At 44.1% G+C, this 15,306-nt stretch overlaps 1 pseudogene; it reads left to right on the forward strand.

Annotated features, from left to right (window-relative positions):
* Positions 1-4,169: 4,169 nt before the first annotated feature.
* LOC116504801 lies at positions 4,170-11,468 on the forward strand (annotated as a pseudogene).
* The last annotated feature ends 3,838 nt before the right edge of the window (positions 11,469-15,306 follow it).

Below are 15,306 nucleotides of genomic sequence, written 5' to 3' on the forward strand. Positions count from 1 at the left end.
GTTTTCCCTCCACTCCAACCTCAGGCCCTGCATCCAGCCCGTGAGTGGCCAATGCATCACTTCCAGAGTCGTCTGGCTGGCGATCTTCCGCACACTTCCCTTGCAGGCCAGGCTGGCTTCAGAAAACACCAGGGAAGGGCTCCGATGCTGCAATCTCCCATGCCCTTCCCTCAGAAACCAGACTGGCTTGGGGAAACATCCAGGAAACGGTCCGATGGTGCAATCTGCCACACACTTCTTGTGCAGGTCAGGCTGGTTTTGGGGAACACCCATTGAAGGTTCCAATGCCACGGTCTCCCATGCAGGGCAGGGCAGTTTTAGGAAACACCTGGGAAGGGCTCCGAAGTCACGATTTCCTGCACGCTCCCCTACCACCCTGCACATGTCAATCCACCCACCGCATCACCCCTCTGCCAGCATGCCCTCTCCCACCTACCAATCCATGCCCTTTGGCCTTACATTTGCGAGCAGTAATGAGCAGAATTACGTAGATCTGTGGCCAGATTCTGCAAGGTCTATATAAGGCTGATGCCTGAAGGAAGGATGCTGAGGGTGGTGGGAAAAGCCGCCAACACAAGGAGTGGATGGAAAATGAGGGGGCGGGGCTTAATCCCACCACTGCGTGACCTGGATATATTGTGTTGACCGGCTGTGTCTGGCTCGCTGGCCCTAGTTTGAGGACCCCTGATATAAAGCTTCCCCTGGCTGGTTCTTGCTCTGTAGCACTAAGACCCAAGTAGTCCTACCCGGCTGCCAATTCCATGGAGTGGAAGAGCCCCCTCAGTCAATTTCCTCCCTAAAGAGGTAGCAGAAAAGAGATTTCAAAATCCCGTCCTGATTGTGACTCACAAATGATGCTGACCAGTTGCCCAGTAAAGCAAAATATTTTGCACTGGTTATCCACTGCATTAGTAGGAATCCCAGGACTCAGTGTGCAACGTCAAAAATATTCATAGCCTGGCTTGCACACTAGCTGATCTTAATTTGGCTCACAAATCCTGGATGCAATAAACTAAGGCAGGATCAGAAAACTATCCTTGGGAATGGGCAGCCTTTGATTATGTACTAAGGCACAATCATGGCTGCAAAGAATGTTGGGACATATGCAGGACATCCCTTCTCCCCAGTCATGGAAAAAAGTGGAAACAATAGAGTTCCATTAAGGAAGGAAGGCTAGAGGCAATAGATAGCAGGATAAAATCAATTACACATGTCTGACAGGATTGGAAGTGCTAATTAAGACCCATCATGAGCTTTTGGAAAAGAAGTAAAAATAATCAAATAATAAAACCCACAAAGGAAACCTCAACATTACAAAATACTGTAAACTGTATAAAAATCCTTGCGCTCATCAAGCTAATTTGTCAGCTGTCCCAGAACTGCATGCTGTGCTTCTGCTCCTCAATAAACTGACCTTCTTTCCTAAGCACCTAACCTCCATTTCATTTTCAGAGCCTCTTTCCTGGCTTGGAACTGAACCAGATGGATTTTTCTTTCAACATCCTGCGATTTTTTTCTTCTTGGAGGTGCCTGCTTGTTACCCCGGTGGTAGCAGCACCAAAATGCTGACAAATTTGTTGCAACAGCCTTGGTTTTGGAGCTGTGAGACAAATAATACGGTGGAAAATGTTTCATTTCTAAAAAAGCATTGTGCTGTTTTTTAAATAGTTTTTGAGAAGGAAAGAAATGGCTATTGGCAGCATTTCAATGAATGTGGGAGTGAGATAATGTAATTCTGTCTTCCCAACATATAGGAGATGTTTCAGTTTCTTTCATTCCTCTCAGGGCTTTTTTAAAATTTAAATTTATACATACACACAAGTATATTTCTAATGGGTCACAACCAGGAGCTAAGCTAAGCAGCATCCCATTTCACTAGGCTAAGTTGCAAAGATCACTTGCTAAACGCATTGATAGCATTTAATCAGTGGAAACTTGTTGCAAGCGCCTCAGGTAGAAACTGGAGAAAGATTTTTTTTCTGCCTCCAATCTGGAGATGGTGGTCAAACAGGCAACACCTGTGCCTAGAAAGCGGGTAATACCTGTGGTTGAGCTCAAAGGAGTTAAAACCATCGAGTACTGAATTGCTAGAAAGGTTGGAAAGCGACGGGAAGAGTAGAAGAAAGTCCAGTTGCCGTTTGAAAAAAGCACGTTTGGGAACATCTGAACTTCCTCTTCCGGATCAGATGAGGAGAGTGGTGTGCAGAGCGGCTTTTGTGTTTTTCCCATGGTCGAAGCAGCAGCTGGAAGGTGAGTTGAGGGCGGGTGGGAGGAGAGTCCTGGAAGCAGAGAAGCAACTGGGCTGAAGCATCTCAGCTGCTGCTGCTGCAGTTTCCTTCCCTCCCCGAATTTAAGCCCACTGGGGCTGCACGCTGTGAAACTGGTGGCTGCAGTTTTCCTTCCGGTGGGAAGATTAGAAAAGTCTCTTCCAAGTGAAGGTGGCTTCCTCCTGAGGTTGTGGGTGCCCCCATCACTAGATTGACGCCCCTCCCTCTTTTGTGGCAACTTCTCAAGTATTGGAAGATGGCTATCATGTCTCCCCTAGTCCTTCCTTTCACTAGACTAGACATACCCAATTCCTGCAACCTCTTAATTATATTTTAGCTTTCAGCCCCCTAATCCTCTTTGTTGCTCTTTTCTGCATTCTTTCCAGAGTCTTAACATCTTTTTTATGATATGGTGACCAAACTGTCTGCAATTTTCTAAGTGTGGTCTTACACTTTATAAAGTCTGTTAATGCAGCCTAGTACTGTATTGGCTTTTTTTCCCCCGCTGCAATACACAGTTGGCCCATATCTAAATTATTATCCACTAGGACTTCAAGGTTCCTCTCATAGTTATTACTTGAGCCAAGTGCTACCTATTCTATACCAGTACATTTGGTTTTCCTTGCACAAGTGTAAATCCCCTTTCCCCCCTCCATTGAATTTCATTTTGTTAGGTAGGGCCCTGTGTTCTAATCTATCGAGATTCTATTCTCCTGAGCCTAGCTTCTGAGGTGTTGACTATTCCTGCCAACTTTGTGTCATTTGATGCGTTCCTGTTCGATTCCTTCATGTACTATATTCTATTGCTTGTGTTTGGATTATATTGAATTCCAGTAAGACGTGGTCACTTGCCCAATGTTCCAACAACTTCAACTCCTTCTATCGCTTCTCTATTAGTAAGAATTAGGTCGAGTACAATTTTTCCCCTAGTTCCCTCCTCCACCTTTTGGATGATAAAATTGTTTGTTAAGTAGATTAAGAATCTTTTCAATCTCCTACTAGCTGTAGTTGGTCTCCCAGTTGATATCAGGACAGTTAAAGTCTCCCATAACAACTTGATGTTGCCCTCTTGATATGGTTTGTAATCCATGTTACAAACGTGGATTTTGACTGAAAATGACAGATGAATAACATTTGCAAGTTTTCTTACTTCCATGTCTTACCAATAAATATGGTATTTCTTTTCCCATCCACGTATTAACCAGATTCAATTGTGCTTAATCCATCTTTGGTTGCGCAGGTTGTCCTCATTTACCACTTTTTCCCTGAGCTTTCAAAGTTGCTATGGCACAGTAGAAGCAGATGTGCACCTGGTCCATAAAATTTGTGGTAATCCTAGGACTTGTTCCTTGACCGCATGTCAGCAGTGACTGTGGTTTTCAAGGTGCAGGAAAAGAAGTTGCACCAATCCGGGTTCTGCCAAAAGTTGCACATTTATGATGGCGGCAGCATCCCACACTCATGATCCCCATTTGTGAACTTCCCAGCTAGCTCCTGACAATCAAAATCAGTGGGTATACTGGCAGGAAATTGCAAGTCACAGTCATATAAAATTGCCTTTAACAACCCACAGTAATTAGCTTAACAACTACAGAGGAGCAGATGTAATTTGGCACTGTCATGGGACATGATGCTTAAGGATTGAGCTGCTTAGTGACAGAAATATCAGTTCTAATTGCGGTAGGTTAAGTAAGGACTACTTGAGTGGGGATGTCACCAGAGGGGTAGTAGGCAGTATTTTCTCCTCTTATTTGCAGCTGAGGACTTCATGAGCAAAAGTGGTTTATACTTTTCGTCTTTTTTCACATTGTTTCTAACCAATTAAATTTTATAAACAATTAAAGGTACACTATTCTTTTTTTCTTACAGACAAACTGGATGGAAATAAAAGCACTTGGAACAACTATAGATAACAATGTTGAAAAGGGAAGAATATCAAGCCAGAAATCAAAATATTTTCCATTTCCTTCAGTAAACCATATAGTTCTGTTCCTCCTCCAGCAGCTGTTAGACCAAAGAGAGAAAATCAAGAAAGAATAAGCAGTTATGCAGAACTCAAGGATACATTATATGAAAAGTGAAGCGAGGTTATGTATCATTCAGTAAAAGCGGCAAATATCTGGAAAAGATCCATATTAAAGCCACATAGAACAGGCAGGCCTCTCCCTGTGAGGAAGAAGACGGCTTGAATGAAAGCACCCTAAACAAGGCATTGTCCATATTTTTGACCTCCTCAAGAATATCAGCTGTGCAAAAGTTCTATAGATTTGCCTATTGTGGAAAAAGCACAGATGGCAAATCACAGCTGATTATTCGCAAGAGGAGCCACAAATGAGAAAAGACATACAAATTACCTGAATGTGGCAAAAACTATGATCACAACAGCTCCCTTGTGGTTCATGGACGCATCTTCACACAAGAAGAAAGCCACAAAAGCTTCATTAGAAATTTCCATCTCATGAGACACCAGAAGAAGAAGAAAAACCGCTTGAATGTCCTCATTGTGGGAAAGTCACAATTCCAGCCTGGTGATACACTAGAAGACTCACATAGAGAAACCCTTTGAATGTCCTATCTGTGGAAAAAGCTTTGGTTATAAGTCCAACCTGGTGACACACCAGAGGATACACACAGGAGAAAGGCCCTTTGAATGCCATATCTGTGGGAAAGCTTTCAGGCATAATTACAATCTGTTGAGACACCAGAGGACTCACACAGGAGAGAAACTCTTTGAATGTCCTGAGTGTGGGAAACGTTTCATTAGACATTCCCACCTCCTGAGACACAAGATGACGCACACAGGAGAGAAACCCTTTGAATGTCCTATCTGTGGGAAACGTTTCATTAGACATTCCCACCTCTTGAGACACAAGATCACGCACACAGGAGAGAAACCCTTTGAATGTCCTATTTGTGGGAAAAGCTTTCCTGATAATTACACCGTGGTGACACACCAGAGGATTCACACAGGAGAAAGGCCCTTTGAATGTCCTATCTGTGGGAAAGCTTTCAGTCAGAATGGCAATCTGGTGACTCATCAGAGGACTCACACAGAAGAGAAACCCTTTGAATGTCCTGACTGTGGGAAACGTTTCATTACAAGTTCCCACCTCCTGAGACACAAGATCACGCACACAGGAGAGAAACCCTTTGAATGTCCTGATTGTGGGAAAAGTTTCAGTCAAAATTCCCATCTGCTGCTTCATCAGAGGACTCACACAGGAGAGAAACCATTTGAATGTCCTGATTGTGGTAAATGTTTCAGTAATAATTCCAACTTAGTTAGACACCAGAGGAGTCACACAGGAGAGAAACCTTTTGAATGTCTCTATTGTGGGAAAAGTTTCAGTCAGAGTTCCTACCTAGTGATACATCAGAGGACTCACACCGGAGAGAAACCCTTTGAATGTCCTGATTGTGGGAAAGGTTTCAGTCAGAATTCCTACCTAGTGATACACCAGAAGACTCACACAGGAGAGAAAGCCATTGAATGTCCTGATTGTGGGAAAGGTTTCAGTAAGAAATCCAGATTGGTTAGACACCAGATGATTCACACAGGAGAAAGGCCCTTTAAATGTCCTGATTGTGGGAAAGGTTTCATTGAGAATTCAAGTCTGGTGACTCATCAGAGGATTCACACAGGAGAGAAACCCTTTGAATGTCCTACCTGTGGGAAAAGCTTTAGTTATAATTCAAGCCTGGTGACTCATCAGAGGACTCACATAGGAGAGAAGCCTTTTGAATGTCCTATCTGTGGGAAAGGTTTCATTGAGAATTCAAGCCTAGTGACTCATCAGAGGATACACACAGGAGAGAAACCCTTTGAATGTCCTATCTGTGGGAAACGTTTTAGGGATAATTCCAATCAGGTGAGACACCAGAGGACACACACAGGAGAGAAGCCATTTTAATGTCCTATCTGTGGGAAAAGCTTTAGTGATAATTCCAATGTGGTGATACACCAGAGGACTCACACCCGAGAGAAATCTTTGAATTGGCTGGTCTGTGGACATTACTTCAAGAATAAACCATCCCTTATTGCACACAAGGTAATCTATATTAGGAAAAGAAGCTGGGTTTAGAGAAAACTTGAATTTCATTTGTGATCTATTGAAAGTATAGGTGAATAATCCCCTTTTGGGTTATTTTATTCTCTTATCTCCATACAACAGCATACAGAACCAAAATCCACTATCCTCCCCATCCATGCCTTATTAAATGTGCATTAAAAATGGCATTGCAGGGTGTCTTTCTAAAAAGATTAGCCTGGTGATCAGTTAGCCATGTGGGTTGATGGGCTATTCTATTTTTGCTTCTTTTTTTACATTTTTTTGGGGGGAGGGGAATATTTCTTCTACCATATGTAGGCAGTCAGACCATCCTTCTTAGGCTCCATTTTCTATGCCCTGCTGTATGTTTCTCTGTGTGATTTAATGGGAGACGTCAGTGCAAGTAACTTTACAGGATGTCTACATGGCATTTAGCAGATATAAAATTTCCTTCTCCAAGAATGAAGCTTGATGGTTGATGCTCTTGGATGCAGCCCTGACCAGCAGGAGTGAAGCTCGTTTCCCTGGAGTGTGTGGCCTGATGCTGCTGCCATGCCCTAAAACCCTGGGAGCCACAGGAAATCAGTCATAAAGTGTTGGGGTATTAGAGAGGTTTTGTCTCTTGCAAGTGAAGGTGGATTCTTTGGGAATGGCTTCCCTCCAGTGGTTGTGGGGGCTCCCATCACTGGAGGGTTTGTGACAGAGCTGGGAGGGATCTTGCAGGTGTTCTATTCCGACGCCCTGATCAAACAGGAGACCAAATATCATTTCAGACAAATGGCACAGTAGAAGCAGATGTGCACATGGTCCAGAACATTTGCGGTAATCCTAGCACTTGTTCCGTGACTGCATTTCAGCAGTGTGTGGTTTTGAAGGTGCAGGAAAGGGAGTTGCAACAATTCGGGTTCTGCCAAGAGTTCCACATATATGGTGGCCGCAGCATCCCACACTCATGATCCCCATTTGTGACCTTCCTAGCTAGCTTCTGACAAGCAAAATCAGTGGGTATACTGTCAGAAATTGCAAGTCACGGTCATATGAAGTTGCCTTTAACAACCCACAGTAATTAGCTTAACAACTACAGAGGAACAGATGTAAGTTAGCACTTTCATGTGATATGATGCTTAATGATTGAACTGCTTAGTGACAGAAATATGAGTTCCAATTGCAGTAGTTTAAATAAGGACTACTTGAGTTGGGTTTCATCAAAGGGGTTGTAGATAGTATTTTCTTCTCTTATTTGCAGCTGAGGACTTCTATAAGCAAAAGTACTATTTTTCTTTTTTCACATCATCTCTAACAATTTTATAAACAATTAAAGTTACATTTTTATTTGAATCTTACAGACAAAAAGGATGGCGATGAACGCTCTGGATAACTGAAAATAACAAGCAACGTTGACAAGGGAAGAAAATCAAGCCAGAAATAAGAATATTTTCCATTCCGTCAGAAAACCATACAATTCTGATCCTCCTCCAGCAGCTGATAGCCAAAAGAAGGAATAAGAAGATTATGCAGAAATCAGGGATACAGTGCATGAAAAAGTGAAGGGAGAAACCTTATGAATATTGAGATTGTGGGAAAGGTTTCATTAAAAATTCCCATCTCCTGTGAGACAAGACCAGGCACGGAGGAGAGAAAAACTTTCAATGTCCTGATTGTGGGAAAAGTTTTAGTCGGAGTTCCAGGCTGGTGAGACACCAGAGGACTCACACAGGAGAGAAACCCTTTGAATGTCCTGTTTGTGGAAAAAGTTTTAGTGATAATTCTAGCCTGGTGAGACACCAGAGGACTCACACAGGAGAGAAACCATTTGAATGTTCTGACTGTGGGAAACATTATAGTCAGAATTCCCACCTGGTGATACACCAGAGGACTCACACAGGAGAGAAACCCTTTGAATGTCCTGATTGTGGGAAAAGTTTTAGTCAGAATTCCATGTTGCTTATACACCAGAGGTTTCACACAGGAGAAAGGCCCTTTGAATGTCCTATCTGTGGGAAAAGCTATATCAATAATTCCAGCCTTGTGATACACCAGAGGATTCACACAGGAGAAAGGCCCTTTGTATGCTGTATCTGTGGGAAAGGTTTTCAGTCAAAATCCCCATCTTGTGATTCATCAAAGGACTCACACAGGAGAAAAACCTTTTGAATGTCCTGATTGTGGGAAATGTTTCAGTGATAATTCCAGCCTAGTGAGACATCAGAAGACTCACACAGTAAAGAAACCCTTTGAATGTCCTGATTATGGGAGGTTTCATTAAGAATTCCAGCCTGGTGAGACACCAGAGGATTCACACAGGAGAAAGGCCCTTTCTATGCTGTATCTGTGGGAAAGGTTTCAGTCAAAATTCCCATCTGGTGGTTCATCAAAGGACTCACACAGGAGAAAAATCCTTTGAATGTCCTGATTGTGGGAAATGTTTCAGTGATAATTCCAACTTAGTTAGACACCAGAGGACTCACGTAAGAGAGAAACCATTTGAATGTCTCTATTGTGGGAAAAGTTTCAGTAAAAATTCCTACCTAGTGATAGACCAGAGGACTCACACCAGAGAGAAACCCTTTGAATGTCCTGATTGTGGAAAAGGTTTCAGTCAGAATTCCAAGTTGATTAGACACCAAAGGATTCACACAGGAGAAATGCCCTTTGAATGTCTTATCTGTGGGAAAAGCTTTTACGATAATTCCAATCTGGTGAAACACCAGAGGACACACACAAGAGAGAAACCCTTTAAATGTCCTAAATGTGGGAAATGTTTCAGTGATAATTCCAGCCTAATGAGACATCAGAAGACACACACAGTAAAGAAACCCTTTGAATGTCCTGATTGTGGGAAAGGTTTCTTTAAGAATTCCAGCCTAGTGAGACACCAGAGGATTCACACAGGAGAAAGGCCCTTTGTATGCTCTATCTGTGGGAAAGGTTTCAGTCAAAATTCCCATCTGGTGATTCATCAAAGGACTCACACAGGAGAAAAACCTTTTGAATGTCCTGATTGTGGAAAATGTTTCAGTGATAATTCCAGCCTAGTGAGACATCAGAAGACTCACACAGTAAAGAAACCCTTTGAATGTCCTGATTGTGGGAAAGGTTTCATTAAGAAATCCAGCCTGGTGAGACACCAGAGGATTCACACAGGAGAAAGGCCCTTTGTATGCTGTATCTGTGGGAAAGGTTTCAGTCAAAATTCCCATCTGGTGATTCATCAAAGGACTCACACAGGAGAAAAACCTTTTGAATGTCCTGATTGTGGGAAATGTTTCAGTGATAATTCCAACTTAGTTAGACTATAGGAGAGAAACATTTTGAATGCCTTATCTGTAGAAAAAGTGTCAAGTCAGAATTTCCACCTAGTGATACACAAGAAGACTCACACCGTGGAGAAATCTTTTAAATATCTGGTCTGTGGACATTGCTTCAAACATAAATCATCCCTTATTGCACACAAGGTAATCCATATGAAGAAAACTAGATGTTAAAGTAGATGAAATTAGAGAATACTTGAATTTCATTTGTGATCTCCCATTGAAAGTGTAGGTGAGAAATTGATTGTTTGAATTTTGGCCTGATTCATTTTGCTCAAACATTTGTCAGTATTAAATTTGTAGGTGGAGAGAAAAGGAAAATGGAAAATGGCTAACTACTAATTTCTAGTTATCTGGATATATCCTTTTGCAGAAGTAGGAAAAATTCCTCAAAACGGAATTTTGGATGGAGCTTTTGTATGTTGATTATGGAATTTCCACATGTGGAATTTCAGTCTTCTACCCTGGTTTCACCCAGATTTTGAGCCCCAGAATTCCGTAGAGAGCATAAACGTTGTCCTCAAGATGTAACTGATGGGCCTTGAGTTACGGCTGCATATTGCAACGGCTGTTAATTGAAATTGCTTTCCTTTACTACCCAAATCCCCCTTCTCTCCCTGAGGCAGCCATTAATCAAATGTGCGAGTCGCTAAGTAGAACACTGTCTATTCAAAGCTTGGTAAAACCCTTGGAGGCCTTGCGCAGAGCCAGGCTTGCCTGCCATAGGTGTCTCCAGGCCTCCCCCACCCTCCAAGACACCCTTGTGCTCTGTATCCTAACCCTTGTGTCCCCTTGGCCCTTCACTCCCTCACCCAGGTTCCCCTTGCACCAGGCTCCCCCCCCCCAGACCTCACACCCTCTTCCTTTTGAAGACCTCTGAACCTCATGTTGTATCACTTTGTCCTGGAAGCAGCCCCAATTTTCATTGGGCCCCGGATTCATCTGTGGTAATGGTGCAATGGCCACACGGCATCCTGCTACAAGCGGCAGCATAACATATGCATACTTGACTCACATTCTTCTCTGCCTTCTCAGAAGGGAAGCAAGAGTGAAAGAAAGTGAAGTCAAGTGGAAATGGTTGGAGTGCACTTAGAGGAGTTTAGCCAAAGGGGAAAGGATAGCTTTTTAAAACATCATTTCCTCAAAAAATAGTCCTCCAGAAGTTATCAATTTTTTAATCAGCTGAGAAACAGTTTGGAGATAGCTTGCATGGGCTGCGAGATAAGCTAAGCGGTGTCTAGCGGTGAGCAGCTGTAGAAGAAGTCAGGTGGCGGTGCAACAGGTGTCAGGGCGCGGGCCGTCTGGCTGCAATGATCCTAAGGTAAGCAGATAAGATATGCCCTGAAACTAAGACCTGGTGCTTATTTTGGGGCCCAAAAGAAGATAAAATTTGGTCGTATTTTCGGTGAAACACGGATATGTAAATATGTATAATCTGTCCCCAGCACTTCCAGGTATATTCGATGATAAATCTTTGGAATTCTATGAACTCATAATTGACCCAAATCAACAAATTTCATAACTGAATGGGTATTTGACATGTATATTGAAAATGTAAATCATGAATGTAAGAGATTAAATTAGCATTTTGGCATCTTTGCGTTTTATTTTAATGGATGCCCTTGGATCTGTTTTTTTAAAAAATATTGTGCATTCATTTTATAAACCATCATTAAATTAATCCTTTTATGTGAATTTTATAGGCAAAAGAATGCCAAAGAGAACACTCTGGAGAACTGAATCACAAGCAGCCTTAAAATGCAAAGGGAACCAAGGCAGCAATCAAAATCTTGTTAGTTCTTCTGGAAATCCCCAAAACTCTTCTTCCCCGGCAGCTTACAGATAAGGAAGACAAAACCAGGAAAAGAGTTTTGAGCTGGACAAAATGTAGACTTATCTGGAAGAAACAGATCCACCCTGGAGAAAAGCCATATCAGTGTCCAAATGCAGCAAAAGCTTTAGTCAGAACAGCTTCCCTGTTGCTCATGGAAAGGCTCACACCAGAGAAAAGCCCTACACAGCTGTCCCAATGTGGCAGAAGCCGCAAACAGTCCAAACTGATAATGAATACTCCAGAGGACTCACACAAGAGAGAGACCATATCAATGTCCAGATTGTAAGAAAAATATCAGTCCAAATTCTAGTTTGGCAACACACCAGAGGATTCACCCAGGAGAAAGACCCTTTGAATGTCCTGACTGGGAAAAATTTCAGTCATAATTTTGAATACACCAGAGGATTCACAGAGGAGTGACGCTTTTTGAATGTCCTGACTGTGGGAAAAGGAATGGTATTTGGGAGTGATTGGCACAGTAAGCCTTTGGGCTTCTGTCTGGAGGAAGGGAGAATTATCAAGAATGTTTATACTATCTGTCTTATTGGAGTATCTACATGCACACTATTCAAAGACACACAGAGACTGTGCCCTTCACCTACCTCCGCATAAACCACGGTCCCTCAAACTTTTCAAACGGAGTCAATTCACGGTCCCTCAAACATTTGGAAGGATGGACCAGCTGAGTGGGGCGTGGCTAAGTCATCATGTGACTGGGTGGGCGTGGTCCATTAAACAATACATAGCAGCCTCCTTTTCTATTCTTTTTAAGGAGAAGTTTTTGCTTTAGAGTTTTTACTAGGTGCCCAAGAGAAACACCGGGTGGCTATTTTGAAAGGGGTGGGAGTGATTTATGTGGTGGGCAAGCTGCGGGATACAGTCTGAGCCTCCTCGGTTGGGGCGACTCCTTGGAAACTGCTGCCCGGATTGGGTGATTGGAAAAACAGGACAGTGCAAAAAGGAGAGGAGGAGGGGCCATACCCAAGACCAGCTGGCAGATGAAAGTTGCAAGGCTCTGCCATAGTTCTTTTGGGTATGACTTCCCCGCAGAGGTCTCCGGTCCATGCCCAAACTCGCTCGGAAATGGCATGTCATCTCACATCTGTCCTTAGCCTCCTGTTGCCCGGCTGCCAGCTTTTTGACACGGGGAGGGGCTGCTGGTTGGAGCAAGGAAATATTGTGCTCACCCCCCGTGGCTGGTTATAGCAATAGCAGTTAGACTTATATACCGCTTCATAGGGCTTTCAGCCCTCTCTAAGCGGTTTACAGAGTTAGCATATTGCCCAGTCTGGGACCTCATTTTTACCACCTCGAAAGGATGGAAGGCTGAGTCAACCCTGAGCTGGTGAGATTTGAACCACCAAATTGGATGAGAAGGTGCGAGCGAGGCGGCAGCTGTTTTCCCCGTTAACTGAGCCCATTAAGCTAATTGGTGTAAGGAGAAAATCGGTGCAGTGGGTTCAGTTACCGCTGAGATCAGCTGCTGCCTCGCTTGGACCTTTTCATCCACGCTGCTTGGTGTTGCTCTGGTTTTTTCCGCCACAGCCACACAGCCATTTCTTCTACCTTTGCCTTGGGACTTGCAGCCCTGGGATCCCAGCTCCCTTGCTCCAGCAGCCTCTGTTTGTTTCCAAAAATTTGCGGCCAGGCAGGAGGACGATAAGGATGGTTTCAAGGTGACATGCCACTTCCTTGCCAGTCCGGCTAGCGGGTGGGCAAGCAGGTTGGCTTCAAAGAAAAGTGCTGCACTGGGCGATGCATCCCCTAGTCGCGGGCTAGATGCGAGGCCCCAGGCAGACAGAAGGACAAGAGTGCGACAGATGGTCCAAGCCACCGTGGAAACCAAGAGGCCGGCCTGAAAGGCACAGGCTAAGACTCCAATGGCTTTCTGGCTCATCGAAGCAGAGATGGGCAAGAGGCTGGAGAGCACACAGTGCCCCAATGCAACATTCCCACAGGGGCTGCCTGTTTTCCCTCCACTCCAACCTCAGGCACTGCATCCAGCCCGTGAGTGGCCAATGCATCACTTCCAGAGTCGTCTGGCTGGCGATCTTCCGCACACTTCCCTTGCAGGCCAGGCTGGCTTCAGAAAACACCAGGGAAGGGCTCCGATGCTGCAATCTCCCATGCCCTTCCCTCAGAAACCAGACTGGCTTGGGGAAACATCCAGGAAACGGTCCGATGGTGCAATCTGCCACACACTTCTTGTGCAGGTCAGGCTGGCTTTGGGAAACACCCATTGAAGGTTCCAATGTCACGGTCTCCCATGCAGGTCAGGCCACTTTCAGGAAACACTCGGGAAGGGCTCCGAAGCCGCAATCTCCTACACGCTCCCCTACCACCCTGCACACGTCAATCCACCCACCGCATCACCCCTCTGCCAGCATGCCCTCCCCCACCCACCGGTCCATGCCCTTTGGCCTTACATTTGCGAGCAGTAATGAGCAGAAGTACGCAGATGTGTGGCCAGATTCTGCAAGGTCTATATAAGGCTGATGCCTGAAGGAGGGATGATGATGGAGGTGGGAAAAGCCGCCAACACAAGGAGTGGATGGAAAATGAGGGGGCGGGGTTTAATGCCACCACTGCGTGGCCTGGATATATTGTGTTGACCGGCTGTGTCTGGCTCGCAGGGCCTAGTTTGAGAACCCTGACATAAAGCTTCCCCTGGCTGGTTCTTGCTCTGTAGCACTAAGGCCCAAGTAGTCCTACCCGGCTGCCAGTTTCATGGAGAGGGGGCATGCCCCCTCAGTCAATTTCCTCCCTAAAGAGGTAGCATAAAAGAGATTTCCAAACCCCGTCCTGATTGTGACTCGCAAATGATGCTGACCAGTTGCCCAGTAAAGCAAAATATTTTGCACTGGTTATCCACTGCATTAGTAGGAATCCCAGGACTCAGTGTGCAACGTCAAAAATATTCATAGCCTGGCTTGCACACTAGCTGATCTTAATTTGGCCTCACAAATCCTGGATGCAATAAACTAAGGCAGGATCAGAAAACAATCCTTGGGAATGGGCAGCCTTTGATTATGTACTAAGGCACAAACATGGCTGCAAAGAATGTTGGGACATATGCTTGCTTTAAACCTGACTAAAAGCTCACAGAAAGTGACACCAGACATCTTAAAAGAATTGGCACAGAAAATCACATTTCTATTTAAAAGAACTTCTGCCCTTCCTGAGTGGAAAACACTCCTTTTGGGGGCCACTGCCATAATCATGAGAATCCTCTGCTCCCTCCACCGTTGTCCCAGTAGCCTGCAAAATCACCTCCCATTTCAATAGACCCCTAGTAAGGATGCCAGGCAAATATCCCTCATGGTCTGCCAGGTATATAGAAAGTACAGAGACCATTTTAATGGTTCATAGGTTGGGCAATGTAAATATATATAGCGCAAAAGGGGGAATTGTGGGAATCCCCCCCCCAGAATGAAATATTTTGAGGGATATTAAAAGAGGTAGAATATTATATTTCTCCAAAGGAGAAATGGGGAAACACATTCTTAGGGGCAGAAAGCAGCCCCCCTTCCTGTCTTTCTTAATAGTCTACAATAGATGCTCATTAAGAAATCCTGGGCCAGCCTATTCACAAGCAAAATACCTTCACCTCCAGGTAATGGGATAAAGGACAGGACATCCCTTCTCCCCAGTCATTGAAAAAAGTGGAAACAATACAGTTCCATTAAGGAAGGAAGGCTAGAGGCAATAGATAGCAGGATAAAATCAATTACACATGTCTGACAGGATTGGAAGTGCTAATTAAGATCCATCATGAGCCTTTGGAAAACAAGTAAAAATAATCAAATAATAAAAGCCCACAAAGGAAACCTCAACAGTTTTTGAGA

This window comes from Thamnophis elegans, chromosome 2, assembly GCF_009769535.1.
Source record: "Thamnophis elegans isolate rThaEle1 chromosome 2, rThaEle1.pri, whole genome shotgun sequence".
Classification (NCBI taxonomy): Eukaryota; Metazoa; Chordata; class Lepidosauria; order Squamata; family Colubridae; genus Thamnophis; species Thamnophis elegans.